This window comes from Dermacentor silvarum, chromosome 10 (assembly GCF_013339745.2).
Source record: "Dermacentor silvarum isolate Dsil-2018 chromosome 10, BIME_Dsil_1.4, whole genome shotgun sequence".
Classification (NCBI taxonomy): domain Eukaryota; kingdom Metazoa; phylum Arthropoda; class Arachnida; order Ixodida; family Ixodidae; genus Dermacentor; species Dermacentor silvarum.
The window spans coordinates 55,380,568-55,395,484 of record NC_051163.1 but is presented as its reverse complement, the minus strand read 5'-3'; positions in this window follow the sequence as shown (position 1 = coordinate 55,395,484).

The following is a 14,917-nucleotide window of genomic DNA, read 5'->3' as shown; positions in this document are numbered from 1 at the left end:
CCTATAGGAGTTGCTGGATTTTATTTTCTTCGACTGCCTTGTATGTGCTCTGCAGGGCCACTACATCGAAGCTACATACGCCTGATTTAATTCGTATGCTGTTGGTTTGCCCAGACGAAACGATGCCTTCCTCCCGTGAGAGATGGATATAATTTTGTTAGAATACTAGGAGAACAGCGCCATGTTATTAGGAAGTTCTCCCGCGAAGGAAACCGATAAACGAAGCCGGCATATCCCATACCCAGTGGGAATCGATGTCATGCAAAGCAGTGTGCGGGGAGCCTACCAAGTTAACGAAACAACCATGAGAGCACCAAGACATGGCCGGCTATTTCATAACCTACATGACACGCATATAATGACATTCATATCATGATTCCTCAGGAGTTCCTTAAGCTACGCCTAACAGACCTTAAGGCGAACGCCTTAGTCATACTCATGACTATGACATCGACCATCGACCTTTAGCCTTTTCCTTCTCTTAGTATCGCATTCGAACCCACTCCATCGGTTTTTGAGTCTTATTTTTTTTCGCTGAATCATTGTCATTTTTGCTGAGTCATGCTCATGACTATGACTTCTACCATGATCCTTTAGTGTTTACTTCACTTAGTACCCACGTCCGAAACCATTTCAGTGGGTTTTGAGTGTTAATCTTTTTTCGCTGAGTTATTGTCATTTTTGCAGAGTCGTGCTCATGACTATGCCTTCAATCATCATCCTTTAGTGTTTCCTTCCCTTAGTACCGACGTCCGAAGCCATTTCAGTGGTTTTATGGAGGCGAAATGCAAAAACGCCCTTGCGCTTGCGTTGTAGTGCACGTTAAAGAACCCCAGGTGGTCAAAATTAATCCGGAGCCCTCCACTACGGCGTGCCTCATAATCAGAGCTAGTTTTGGCACGTAAAACCCCAGAAAGAAGAAGGGTGTTGATGTTTTTTCGCTGCGTCACTGTCATATTATGCGGCTGTTTCATGACCTACATGACATGCATATCTTGACATTCATGTCATAGCCTATCATTTATGTTCGCCGTACACTCTTGTCCTACTATGCCAATTTTGGTAAATACAAAGTTAACGAAACGACCATGAGAGCACCAAGACGTAGGCGGCTAGATAGATAGATAGATAGATAGATAGATAGATAGATAGATAGATAGATAGATAGATAGATAGATAGATAGATAGATAGATAGATAGATAGATAGATAGATAGATAGATAGATAGATAGATAGATAGATAGAAGTTGCAAATGTTCGCATAGAAATGCTTCGCATTGAACAGCGTAAAACGGGACGAAAATACGGGAAATTCAGAGGACGTCATCATCAGCCTATATTTATGTCCACTGCAGGACGAAGGCCTCTCCCTGAGATCTCCAATTACCCCTGTATTGCGCTAGCTGATTCCAACTTGCGCCTGGAAATTTCCTAATTTCATCACCCTACCTAGTTTTCTGCCGTCCTCGAGTGCAATTCCCTTCTCTTGGTATTCACTCTATAACTCTAATGGCCCACCGGTTATCCATCCTACGCATTACATGGCCTGCCAAGCTCCATTTTTGCCTCTTAATACAATATCGGCCATCCCCGTTTGGCCTAACGCTAGGCCTAACATTTTTCGTTCCATCGCTCTTTGTGCGGTCCTTAACTCGTTCTCGAGATTCTTTGTTAAACTCCAAGTTTCCAGCCCTATATGTTAGTACAGGTAGAATGCAATGATTGTACGCTTTTCTTTTCAACGACAGTGGTAAGCTCCCAGTCAGGATTTGGTAATGATTGTCGTATGCACTTCAACCGATTTTTTTTATTCTGTAAATTTGATTCTCAGGATCAGGGTGCTCCTTGCAGACTACACCCTTACAGACTCTAGAGGCTTACTGTCGATCCTGAATTCTTGTTCCCTTGCCAGGCTATTGAACATTATCTTTGTGTTCTGCATATTCATCTTCAACCCCACTCTTACACTTTTCGGTTAAGGTCCTCAATCATTTCTTGTAATTCCTCCCCATTGTTCATGAATAGGACAATGTCATCTGCAAACCGAAGGTTGCTGAGATATTCGCCGTTGATGCTCACTCCTAAGCCTTCCCAGTCTAAGAGCTTGAATACTTCTTCTAAGCATGCAGTGAATAGCATTGGAGAGATTGTGTCTCTTTGCCTGGCTCCTTTCTTAATACGTAACTTTCTACTTTTTTGTGGAGAACCAAGATAGCTGTGGAATCATTATAGATATTTACCGAAGTATTCAAGTATGCCTCCAGTACTCCTTGATAACGGAATGCCTTTATGACTGCTGGTATCTCTAATGCATCAAATGCATTTCATAATCTATGAAAGCCATATAGAGAGGCTGATTGTACTCCACACATTTCTCGATTACCTGGTTGATGACATCGATATGATCCATCGTAGAATATCCCTTCCTGAAGCCAGCCTGTTCTCTTGGTTACCTAAAGTCAAGTGTTGCCCTGATACTATTGGAAATTCTCCTGATGAATATTTTATACCATACTGAAAGCAAGCTAATGGGTCAATAATTCTTGATTTTTTTGAACGTGTCCCTTTTTATGGATAAGTATAATGTTGGTGTTTTTACAGCTCTCTGGTACACTTCAAGTCGTGAGGCATTGCATATAAAGGGTCGCAAGCTTTTCAAGCATATCTCCTCCATGTTTGATTAAATCGACTGTTATTTCGTTTTCTCCAGCAGCTTTTACCCTGGTCATGTCTTGCAAGGGCCCTCTAACTTCATCGCTAGTTATAGTAACTTCTGTATCTTCTCATCACTACTTCGAATGAAAGTAGCTTGGCGGCTCTGGGCACTGTACAGGTCAGTATAGAATTATTCCGCTGCTTTTACTGTGTCATTGAAATTGCTGATGATATTGCCCTGCTTATCTTTCAGTGCATACATCTGGCCTTGTTATTTGCAAAGTTTTTTTCTCACTGATTAAATGGTGCAATAATATTTGACTGCTTCCTGAATCTTTTTCACGTTATAATGTCAAATAATGGTCACCAAGCAATTGGCAACTACGGCATGGATTCTGGGAACGCTAGAGGAGAGATGTTGATAGAATTCGCAGAAAGGAATAGGCTCCGTATATTAATACCTTCTTCAGGAAGCGCAACAACAGGAAGTGGACCTGGAAAAGCCCTAATGGAGAAGCAAAGAATGAAATGGATTTGATACTCTCTGCCGATTCCAGCATAGTGCAGGATATTGAAGTGTTAGGTAGGGTAAAGTGCAGTGACCATAGGTTAGTGAGGTCTAGGATTTCTCTCAATTTGAAGAGACAAAGAGTAAAATTAGTCAAGAAGAAACAGGCCAACATAGACGCACTAATGGTAAAAGCAGACGAATTCAGGTTGGCGCTCGCAAAAAATATGCAGCTTTAGAACAGGAAGATGAAGACAACATAGAGGTAATTATTGAAACCGTAACTAGGCTGATCTCAGAAGCAGCAATTGAAGTGGCAGCTTAGGCACCAAGGCAACAAGTAGGATAAACTCTGCCAAGTAATAAAGGACCTAATAAAGAAACGACAAAACATGAAGTGTCAAACTCGAGACCAGATAGAATTCGCTGAACTGTCAAAACTGATCAGCAAGAAGAAAGTGAGGGATATTCGAAATTATAACAGAAGGCCTACACCATTGCAATTGTTTATAAAGACTAGTGGGGTACCTGAACAATTCTATGATCTCTAAATACGAGAACATCACTTGTCGCTGAGTGTTTCGTTCAGTTTAGTCTTGCAGGGAAATGTTAAGTTTAGTGCTGCTGCGTTATGTTTCCGAATGTAATGCTGGTGCTTATCAGGCCGCAACAACGCAACATGACAAACCGGCCATAATGTGATTTCTCAGCTGAATTTTGTTAGCCGGAGTTCTCATTAAAATAGTCTTTCACGCACATTACCTCGAGTGTACGTTCTCGATGACAGCACCTTTCAGCACTATGACACCACTTTAACGAGCGATGAGAGTACTTTTCCGAGTGGCACCATGGTGTTGACACTACATTTCTGAATCGGATTCGTAGTCGAACTCCACCTCATACTCTAGGGGGAAGTCGTACTCGCCGTCAGACGGGTGCCTGAAGCACATTGCGTCTTATTCGTCGTCGTCGCCAATGGCTCCGCTCCGGCGACGGCGAAACCACCGAAAGGCAGAGCCAGCAATTGCAGCTCACCGTACTCGCTCCGCAGTAGGCCCGCAGCCGCTCGCTCTGTCATCTAGTGAATCGCCCGCCAGGCAGAGCTCAACCACGTGCACAGATTCGAAGATGTAGATCGCCTTCGCCTGTTACAACGGTGGCGCAATACAATGGTAGCGCAGTGGTTAGCGCACTAGGCTATACCGAGGGGTAGCAGTGGCGGTGGGGCGGAGGATCGTATCCTCACCGTGGCCACGTCATCCTTTAGTTAGATGAAGATCGGATGATCGGTGCGCCATTTTTCCGCCACGGCTTTCTGATGATGGCGGTGTCGCACAATGATCTATGTAATGCCCTCGCATTTACATCGCATGAGCGTGGGCCACACGGCATGTCAGCGGCCTTGTAGCTGCCTTAAACTTCTGGCCTTTGACATCCCAAGATCACGATCTGACACTGGAACGATTTTTACCACCTGGGGTTCTTTATAGTGCACCCGATGCATTGGACACGGGCGTTTTTAAATTTCGCACCAATCTAAATGCGACCGGCGCGGCTGGGATTCGATCCCGCGCGCTCGGGCTCAGCATCACAATGTCAAAGCGACTAAGCCACCATGGCGGGTTGTAGCGAACTCGTAGCGTCGAGGGGAACTCCTGAAGCGAAAAACGCAGTAGATTACATTCGCACTGGAAATCGCGTTGCGCGTTCGCGCGGACTGTCACCGATCCCGCCATCCCTTGCCGCCACAAACAAGGCCGCTGACACATGCCGTACGCTCAACGCTCGCGCGATGTTATTAAACCAGTTGCAAGGGTGTACAGGTGCTGAGTACTTCTTTCTGTGATTTCGTCCCATTGGCGTTGTTTCAAACATGATCATTTATTTGTCTATGCGCTCGCTAAGCATGTACCGGCGCTAGCATTTCGGGGTAGACTGCCGCGAAATATGATGTTATCTTTGATACTTTCATCCACTCACCCTATATGGTCCACAGCGCCACGGCAATTATTGTAATGACGTTGTTTTAGAAAATCTGCGTAATAATATTAAGGGCCGTCGCGTAAACTGGAAGTTGACTATCCTAATGCAGTTAAACCTCGATATAACGAAGTCGGTAAAATCGGCAATTTGCTTCGTTATATCGCAATTTTTATAGTAATTCAACCTTTTATGCAAATAAGTACAGTCGCTGATTCATATTGATTAAACGGAGGAGACCAAACATTTTTCCGAATTATCCTGCAGTCGTAAATAGCAAACGCGAATGATAAAAAAATAATTTTGTTAAATTTGAGAATGGGCGACATAAGACACGGTTTTATACCGCCTCGACGATATCTTCCCGTAGGTGGTACGGAGCGAAGCCACGATTTCGCGTCGATTCCGTCCCCGCGGCTAATCTCGTCGCCTGCTTTGGGACGACGCTCTCATGAAAAGCACCGGCAGCGGGCTTCGAATGCTTCTGCTGCCTCTCGCTTCGACACATCTCCGAAACTAGAGATTACGCAGCATCCAGTTCTGAGCACGCGGGAAGACAGCGCGCATGTTGCCACGTCATCTAGTCACGCCCACTTTTTGTACTCGCGGCAGACTACCTCTAAAACAGGGATCGCACGCTGCGTATAAGCTGCCCCGCACAACCTCCCTTTTCCTCTTGCTCGCGTGGAAAGACAGCGCTCATCAAACCACCATCCTGCTTTGCTCACCCTCGCAAGCTTTCACTAGCACCAAATGCATACAGCGACTGGGGTGCGATAGGGTCTTGTCGCACTTGGACTTTACATGGAATACGATGCTGCTCCGCTTCGACGGTCACTTTTGGTCACGTGGAGCGCGATTTGAGAGGTGTATTCGCAAGCAGCCGCTTGTAATTCAACCACCTGCATCCGCAGAAGTTTATATTTAATGTCTCGGTATTCCTGTCGGCGGGGGCAGTGAAATGTCGTAATATTGAAATCGTGTATAAACGCACTTCGTTATATTGATGTTTCAAATACGTGGTTTTCTATGCACAAGAAGTTATAAAATGTTAGATACTTCGTTATATCGGGAATTTCGTTATAGTGAAGTGCGTTATACCGAGGTTTAACTGCACTCGCGGCAGACTACCTCTAATCTGTGTTTCACTTACGCAGTCGGTTGTCCACAAATACAACAGAATGGACTAGTTGGTGCGCTGAGGTCAGCGATATTGTTTGCGTGAAAACAATACAACTACGCAAGGATGCAATCACAGGATGAGCACAAACAAGCAACAGTGTTTAATGGCCGCTTTACATCAAAATAAGTACGTCAGTTCTCTGCGCTGATGCGTGCATTCTGGTGCGAAGCCGATTAGTTATACAGTTAGGCCGGTTCGTTACACGATTGCTGTCGCGTGAGTGAGCTACTTGTCGAGACAGCAGAAACAGCCATGGACGGCAATGCACAGCAGAGTTTGCATAATTGAAAGCTTCGCTTTAAATCAGCATAAACACTGCAGATTTACATTCAGTTTATTTCTTTCGGCGTTCCCGCTTTCGATAGAGTGCCGGAAAACTTCAGGGTATCTGCGAAGAAAATTCAAGCAAAGATTGCGCAAAACAACAACTCTTGAAATTAATAGCTTCAACGCCACGCTTTCTGGCGGAAGCGGGTCGCTGCTGTCGGGTTGTCGAGAAAACACGTTCTCGTGTAATTAAGGTGGCCCTGAAAATCATGAACGTGAAACAAAAGATTACAGTACGCTTAATGTTTATAAAAGGCCGCCATCATTTCATCCCGGCAAAAATTTACAAAGAAAGGAAGCTGCTATGAGGCGATATCGCCTCGCTGAGGGTTATCCCGGAAGCGGATATTTATAAAAGCTGACAGCGCGGTCGAAACAACTTTCTACACTGTTTACTTCATCTAGCGCCGCCGTTTTTCTGCGCTTAAGAAAAATGTTCAAGTTTAGCACTTTTTTATTCCGTAACGCTCATTTTATCGAAGAATCTGAACAACTTCATCATCAAAAGTTTTGTCTTCTGTTGTTGCGGTTGTTGTTATTAGCCCAATGCTATCGCCTGCTTTCACAGACTGGCGAGATGAAACTATTTACGCTTCGCAAGAATATGCTGAATTCGGCTGGTTGGAATCACGACGAAGGGGGTAAAAACAGCGCGAAGGACTAGACGAAAGCAGAGATGACGTGCACATAGCTGTAACGCCGTCAGTGCTGGGTGCGTCATCTCTGCTTTCATCCTGTTCTTCACGCTGTTTCGATCCCCTTCATTACGCTTCGGATTTAGAACATCCTTATAAACTGGCCTACATGAACATCAGCGCGAGCCACTATGAAGGTACTGCTGGGTTATTTAAAAGACAGCGGACTGTGTGACAAGTTGTGACTGTGCACTGTGTGACGTAGATTGTGTTAGTGGGACGTTGACACTGTGTACCACCATGTAACGCCTTCGCAGACTGTGTGATAGCGCCCGCAGAAACAGATTTGTATTGTGTGTGGTTCTTTTTTCTTTTCTTTCCGAATTCTTTTTCGCTCATCTATCCATCCCTTTATCTCTCTCTCTCCTGGCACAGGGTAGCCAACCGGAGATATTCGCTGGTTAAACTCTCTCTCCTTTGCCTCTCTCTCTCGCTAGTGTTGATGTCCTAACTCACCAATGCGGACTAAAGTATTTCGAACATCTATGTTGTGGGCGAACTGTGTTCATGTGTCCTTTAGTAGTAGCCTCAGGTGAAGGCAAGAAAGTGACCGTGCATGCTTGCAGGCTGGCGCTGACAGCCATTTCACACTTTTCAAACTGTTTCTAAACCAGTGGATCCTAGCGTCGTTCACAGCTTCTGCGGCTGAAAATTTGCTAGCGTGATGGCGCTGATAGCCTAGCTACACAGTCACGAGGGTATGTCAAGATTGATATATCGCGTGCGAACAGTTGAAACAGCAATACTGAGCCTAGAAAAAAGAGCCACCTAGACGATGTCACGAAAAGCACTTCATATAGTGATTTTTTTTCTGATCACGCTGTATAACTTTTCAACTACAACCTATGCCCTAAAACTAATATTTAACACTTCGCACATTAGATGTAAATATTTATTTAACTTATGGCACTTTTAAAAAAATTCGCAGTTTCGCCCGAAAGGCGGAACATCAATTGCGATAGCAAATTTACTAGTAGAGCATACGGAGTAAGGATAGTAGTTTTATGGGCTGCATAAACTTGGACACATTCGCTTACTAACTGAATTAGCAAGCATGATACCAGCGCGCTCAAGCAAACATGAATAGATCACACTCGATGACCGCATACAAGCCCTGTCAAAACGCTGGCGTGAGCAAGCACGGCGGGAGCAGTGACCGAAGGTTCGTGTGGTCTATCGCTTTAACGGAAACTAAGCGGCCGAAAGCCCAGCGGATACAAAAGTCAGAGCCGTGTGGAGATCGCTTTCAAGATACGGTACGCGCGACAGCCCTCAGCCGCGCAAAGTACAAGTACGCAATTCCTGGCAGAGTAGAAGCCGAGCACGGCTCCCTGCCCGCGCTGCCTTCCCGCTTTCCTCCTTTCGCGGGGGAGATTGAGTCGCCAGTTCCCTTGCACCCGATCGCAAGATACGCATTTAGTGCAGCAGCTAAACGTCGCCTCCCCTCCCTCCCATCCCCCTACGGCCTTTCGCACGACCGGAGACGTCGTGCTTGCTCTCCGTGAAAGCGCGCGTCCCTCGCGCGCTTTCACGGAAAGCAAGCACGACGTCCCCTCGCGCGATTTCACTCGCACATACAGCCTACGGCGCGCGGCGACGAGTTTATCGCCGCTGGACTTTACACGGAACCTCACGGCGACGACGATGGCAGGAATGCGCTTGGAGTGTCCATATAATTGCTATCGCAATAAAACAAGAAACAGTCCGAGCAACTCAACACGACGATTACATGTGCCATTTGTCTCGTTTCGTAAAACTGGGCTACTCCTTTTTTTAAATCTTGGTTCAAAATACGTGCTGCGCCCGGTATATTTAATTCAAGTTCTTCTTCAGTTCTTTTACTATCCACCTATGACTCATCAATACCGATCACAACATTGGAAGTTACCACCGCCGATGGCGGGCCAATGCCGTTGTGGAGCAAGAAATTACAAAATCGGCCATCTCGTTGCGATTCAGAATTAAAGAGTTTGCATAAACCATCGACGAGAATAGGGAATGTAGGTGAATAGCCGAACGCTTCTGGAAAGCTATTTGCTTGATTAAAGGAATAATGCGCTTGCATGCGTTTTTGTTCATCAGGATATTGAGGCAGTCCTTTTATTTCATTGCGTGTTTCATTATAGAGAGTAGAGCCGTTAACCAGTACATATGTAGCGGTAGTAAAGATGGTTATACATGCAATACAATTCTTCATGCAACCATCGTCTCCAGTGGTGCGAGCACCGCCTTGGAAGGGGACTGCCGTTTTATTTTATTTGACATTTATTTAGTTAACATATGCCGCAGTCCGAGATACAAGCAGGTGGGCGTACGACATGTTACAAATAAGCATAGTGCAAAACAATATTCAATGGCATGTCTAAGAAAAAAAGTCAGTGATAACCCTATAGAAATTTCAATTTCAACGCGATAGCGTTAAGGGCCCCATGTCGCAGAAAATCCGGCGTCGGCAACCGGCGTGCGATGTTGATGAGTGGCCGAGAAAATTATTTTAGGTTTACGTATACGCCACGCCTTCCTATATCACGTGTGGTATATGCGGCTTATATTGTCACATCATTCCTACACTAATGTTTTTCATACCTTGTCTAACACTCTTGACAATGCTATTCCTTGGAATTTTGAGAATAACCATGCGCAAACAAACGTCATGAAAGAAAACACCCACAGCGCATGCCTTTTATGTTAAATCTCAGACTGAAATATTAAATGTGCGAAACAAATATGGAAACCTGGAAATGATGTAATTTCTTTCGCGTGGTTGTGCACAATCTCCGGGATCGGCCCACGCAAGAGGCCGCGTTTCCACCAGAAAGCTCTTCTTTCTCGGGTTTTACGTGCCAAAATCAGTTCTGATTAGGAGGCACGCCGTAGTGGAGGGCTCCGGATTAATTTTGACCGCCTGGGGTTCGTTAACGTGCACCAGAAAGCTCACTTACGTGCATAGCGTTCGCCGCCAGTGTTGCATAAGCTGCAGTCGTCGGAAACCGTGAGTAGCAGTCGGGCATCTTTGAATGCTATCGGGTTCCACTCTTAAAAGCCAAACTTAAGCGTCCTCCAATTTTTGGCAAGACGCTACATAAAACATCAATATAAGGGAAATAGTTCAACAACACACTTTCAAGCTCTTTCACACCATCAGTCATCAGCACATTTTCAGGCAAGGCGGTTCTTTGTGGGATAGTGCGGGGGAAAAAACCGAATGCTCAAAAACCGCAGTGTGAGCAAGATATGGAGCTATGTGAAGATTATAAGCGTGATGTGTTTGTCGTGATAAACGGGGGCGTAAGTATGAGACAGGGCTCATAATAAATTGACTAGAGAGTAATAATAGCAAAAACATGTTTTACTAACGACGGCTAGCCTCTTAGCTGTTGATAACGGGGTGCTCTTGACTGCCAACATTTTCTAATTGGATCAGTCGGTGGATCCTTGTGACGGTAGGGGTTAAAGACGAAACAAACTGCCTATTTTAGAACGATACTAAAGTTTGCAAATGTATTTTGTTACGCACGGCTCCAAGCTATGCTCGCATGATTTAATTTCTGCCTCACGAGTGCAATATACGCGAGCATTATAATGAGATAGAGCACCTCTATGTTTCTGTCGAAGAAGCACAAGTTTTCTCGAAGCGGACGCAAAATTTTAATAACGTAACTGGACCGTGTTAGTTTATTATAGATAATAAGCCCTCATTTTAAGTATGTAGGCATTGCTCTATCTCTCCTGCAGCCTCCAAAGGGCGGCGGTAGAAGCAGCAGGCTGTATAAACTTGCCGGGCGCTCAACCACATCATCAAAACCTTCAGTCGCCTCATAGTTCTCGCGCGGCCGCACACGAGCCTGAAAGAGCTGTTACATTTGTCGTTCGGTGACAAAAGGTGCCTTGTCATCCGGTTACCCGGGACAACGTGCCCTAGTGCATCGGTGCCTTCATATCGGTTGAAAGTCCGACTACAGCCGACCTCCATAAAAGCGGGAGAAAGAACCAAGAATGCTGCTCGCTCTGTCAAATTAATTAGCGAAGAAAGCTGGCAGCAGTGCAAAACGCTTTAAGCTCTCTATGGGCGCCTCGAAATGCGAGAGTGCTGCGAAACAGGCACGCTTTACCCAATCCTATAATAACCGGTTCGGAAGCTGAGTCCACTTTGTTCGACTGAAAGCCGCGCTCTTGAATAAAACAGTGGCAGCGACTGGAGGTCTGGTTAGGAACTTCCTATGTAAACAGTCTGACTGAGAGTAGGAAGCTCTGCGAAACGCTCACAATTGGTTAATGCAAATCGGGAGCTCCATTAACTTGGCCACGCGCTCGCGACAACGCTGCCAGCCTGGTCAGAATATTAAATGAATTATCTCTCGGTGGTGGTGTTGTTGTCTCTGCCGATTCAGGTTTTAGCATAGGAAATAAATGCAATAGCTTATAAAAAAGAAAAAAAAACAGGCAGAAAAAGAAAACAAGGCCCCCAAACTACTGCAGATGATTGCGAATCCAAGCCACCCACACGTCCAGCCAACGAAGTATACGCGTGTTCTCAAACACCTCAAGAGTAATGTGGTTCTGCGTTTCCGCTACCCGTGCTCTACCTAAGAATTTGCCAACGCTTTATTATACAAGTTGCTATTCCTTTGGTATACCCGCATAGTTTTTTCCCACCTACTTACCTATAACGAAGCTCAGTATTTTATACTAACTTCTATATCAGTTTCATGTTTTTGTGAACCCGCCGGGGTTACTTATTGGCAATGCTGTGGGGCTGCTAAGCATGAGGTAACGGGCCAAATCCCGGCGCGACAGCCGCATTTCGATGGGGCGAAATGCAAAAACACCCGTGTATTTAGATTTAATTGCAGGTTAAGGAACTCCAGGCGGGTCCAAATTATTCCAGAGTCCCCTACTGCGGCGTGCCTCATAATCAGATCGGGCTTTTGCCACGTAAAATCCCATAATTTAAAATGTTTCTGTAGATCGCGTCAGCTCTATACCGACGCCGTCATCAGGAGTGCTATTCTGTAAGTGTCCACCTATAGTGGCCATGTCCATTTCCTCTTCTGCTGAAGTTCTCATTGGCTAGCCGTGGGTATGCATCAAATGGAGACAGGCGCCTTCAGAAAATCATCACTTCGGCAGCAGACGAAATGGCCACGTCCACTAGGTGGACACTTAGAGAATACCACCCCTGGCTCCGAGTACCGACGGTCTATAGTTGGTGTGCGTTGCGAGCTGTTCTTAGTGATAGCTAATCACTGACGCCGGCATTCAGTGTTGTAGCGTTTAAATAATAAATTCATGAAGGCTTCGCGTAGCATACATTTCACCAAGTCGAATTGATTTTGTTTCGCTTTTTCCCTACCCTACAAGCCATTCTATTGCTACCTCCTTTCTCGTTGGCATATGGGCAGTGTGCTCGAACTCTATTTCTTGCTGCGGGTGTGTAGTATGGATTCTTTCCTTAGGCTTTCTTGGGCATTTAATCACGGTACACAGAAAAACAGAGGCCTGAGGGTATAGGAAAAAGAGGGGGAAAAAGTAAACGTACAGAATACGTATTTAAACCGAGCGGTGTGTTTGTGCAACCTGCGGTAATGATCACTTTTGGTGGAGCGCTTTTTCTTTTTTTTTTTCTTTTTTGCTAGGTATTCGCCACACTTCTTGACCTAGAAAGAGTGCTACTGCTATTCACATTTGTACAGCCTATCCAAAAAGAACAAGAAATGTAAAGCCCAGTTGACCAATGCCGGCAACTACCGACCGGCATTTACCTTTTGTCGATAGGATGTATGCACTTCTCTTGCTATCACTACTGTAGGATGTCAGCGATGAAAGTGAATGCTTTATATTTACGGTGCATCGTAACTGTTATCGGGTTTATCGCTGGTCTAATAGTTCTTGCGTAAACGAGCGGCGGTATAATGCTGAGTGCAATCAAACCCACGAGAAAAAAAAAAAATCCGGCGAGCTCATCGCAAGGTGGCTGTCTCGAGTGTATGTGCATGGGTTAGGGAACTAAACTCTGGAAGGATAGTTTGGGGGATGTCTGGCAAGATAACGTAGCTTGCTTCCTCATTTCGTCGCAAAGCATATATATATATATATATATATATATATATATATATATATATTGCGCTTACGTCGAGTGTATGCCATAAAAGTTTATTGCGAGTGCTTCTCTCGTTTGTGTTGTTTTTGTAGCCTGTTGTCTTTCCCGCACGAGCGTTGGCTGTGGCTTTCTGAGGAGGCTTTCTGCGCAAACAGGTAATGCCAATAACTGTGAGAAAAAAAAATGTAGCAGAAGCTAGAATCGGCTGCCCCAAGACATGAATAATTAGAGGCTGCTGGAAGAGTTCATAATTCTGCACTTAACATAAATATTTAACGATGATCATATAATAGTTATGGTGATAACTTCCTTGCTGTTTTTGCACTGCAGCGAATATACAAAATTGCCTCCGGTTTGTACACCCTGCACTTGCTCTCTCTATTTTTTTCCCTCTCTCACTCTTTCGATTGAGGTATTGTTTAGACCATACCCGACACAAGCGAAGCATCAGTATATTGTCGGATATCTTGTAGATGAACCAGGCTTTGAAAAATTTATTAGAGGTTCTTTGAAGACCAGCACGTATGCACAGTCTCCCAATTATTCAACAGGATCGCGCGAGCATCGACTGGCCAACCAGCGCCTTCTAAAAGCTCGAAGCGACGAGATCAGCAGGAGTAGCGCATGCCCACTAAGTTAATTGGAAACTGTTATCTCCGATGAGCTGGGCAGCTTGCAGCGAGTTCATCGTGCCAGGGCCTGCGTAGTGCTAGCGGAAAGAGCCCAGCAGACGAAACGTGCGCTTCCACTGAACGTTGCGTACATGCGCTATAACTGCATATATGCAGAGAACGGGAGACAAGAAAAAAAGGAAAACGCAGGGAGGCTAACCAGAAAGGAAAATCCGGTTTGCTACCCTGCACGGGGAAACGGGGGAGTGGAAGGTAGAAAGATTAGAAAGTAAAGAGAGAGAGAGATGGAGAGGCAGGGAACACCATAACACTCGATCACAGCAGAGTATCGCGCACTGCACAATGAACACCAATTCAGGCGAAACCTATTTGTGCAGGTTTGCTTTCTTAAAAAACTGTAGCAGTGCAGCTTATACTCTTGCTGATATCGTCGCTTCACGGCGTTAGAAGGCGCTGGCCGGTTGGCCGGTCGACGCTCGCGCGGTACTGATAAAGAATTGGGAGACTACATACTTCCCCATACTCAATGAGCTAATTTCGTCCGATGGTTGTTTTAAACCTTGTTTCCTAAGCACAGCAATCGGAAGTGCTATCCACTCGACCATGGACTACGCAGTGGCCTAGGTAGACGGAAAACGGTTAGATACAAACATAGATGGATGGATGGATGGATGGATGGATGGATGGATGGATGGATGGATGGACGGACGGACGGACGGACGGACGGACGGACGGACGGACACAAACGTTAGCAGAGCGGAATAACTATGTTCTGGGGTTATACGCGGCATTTTAAATTACAGTGTGTGCGACGTGTTCCGGATCTTGCATTAGTTA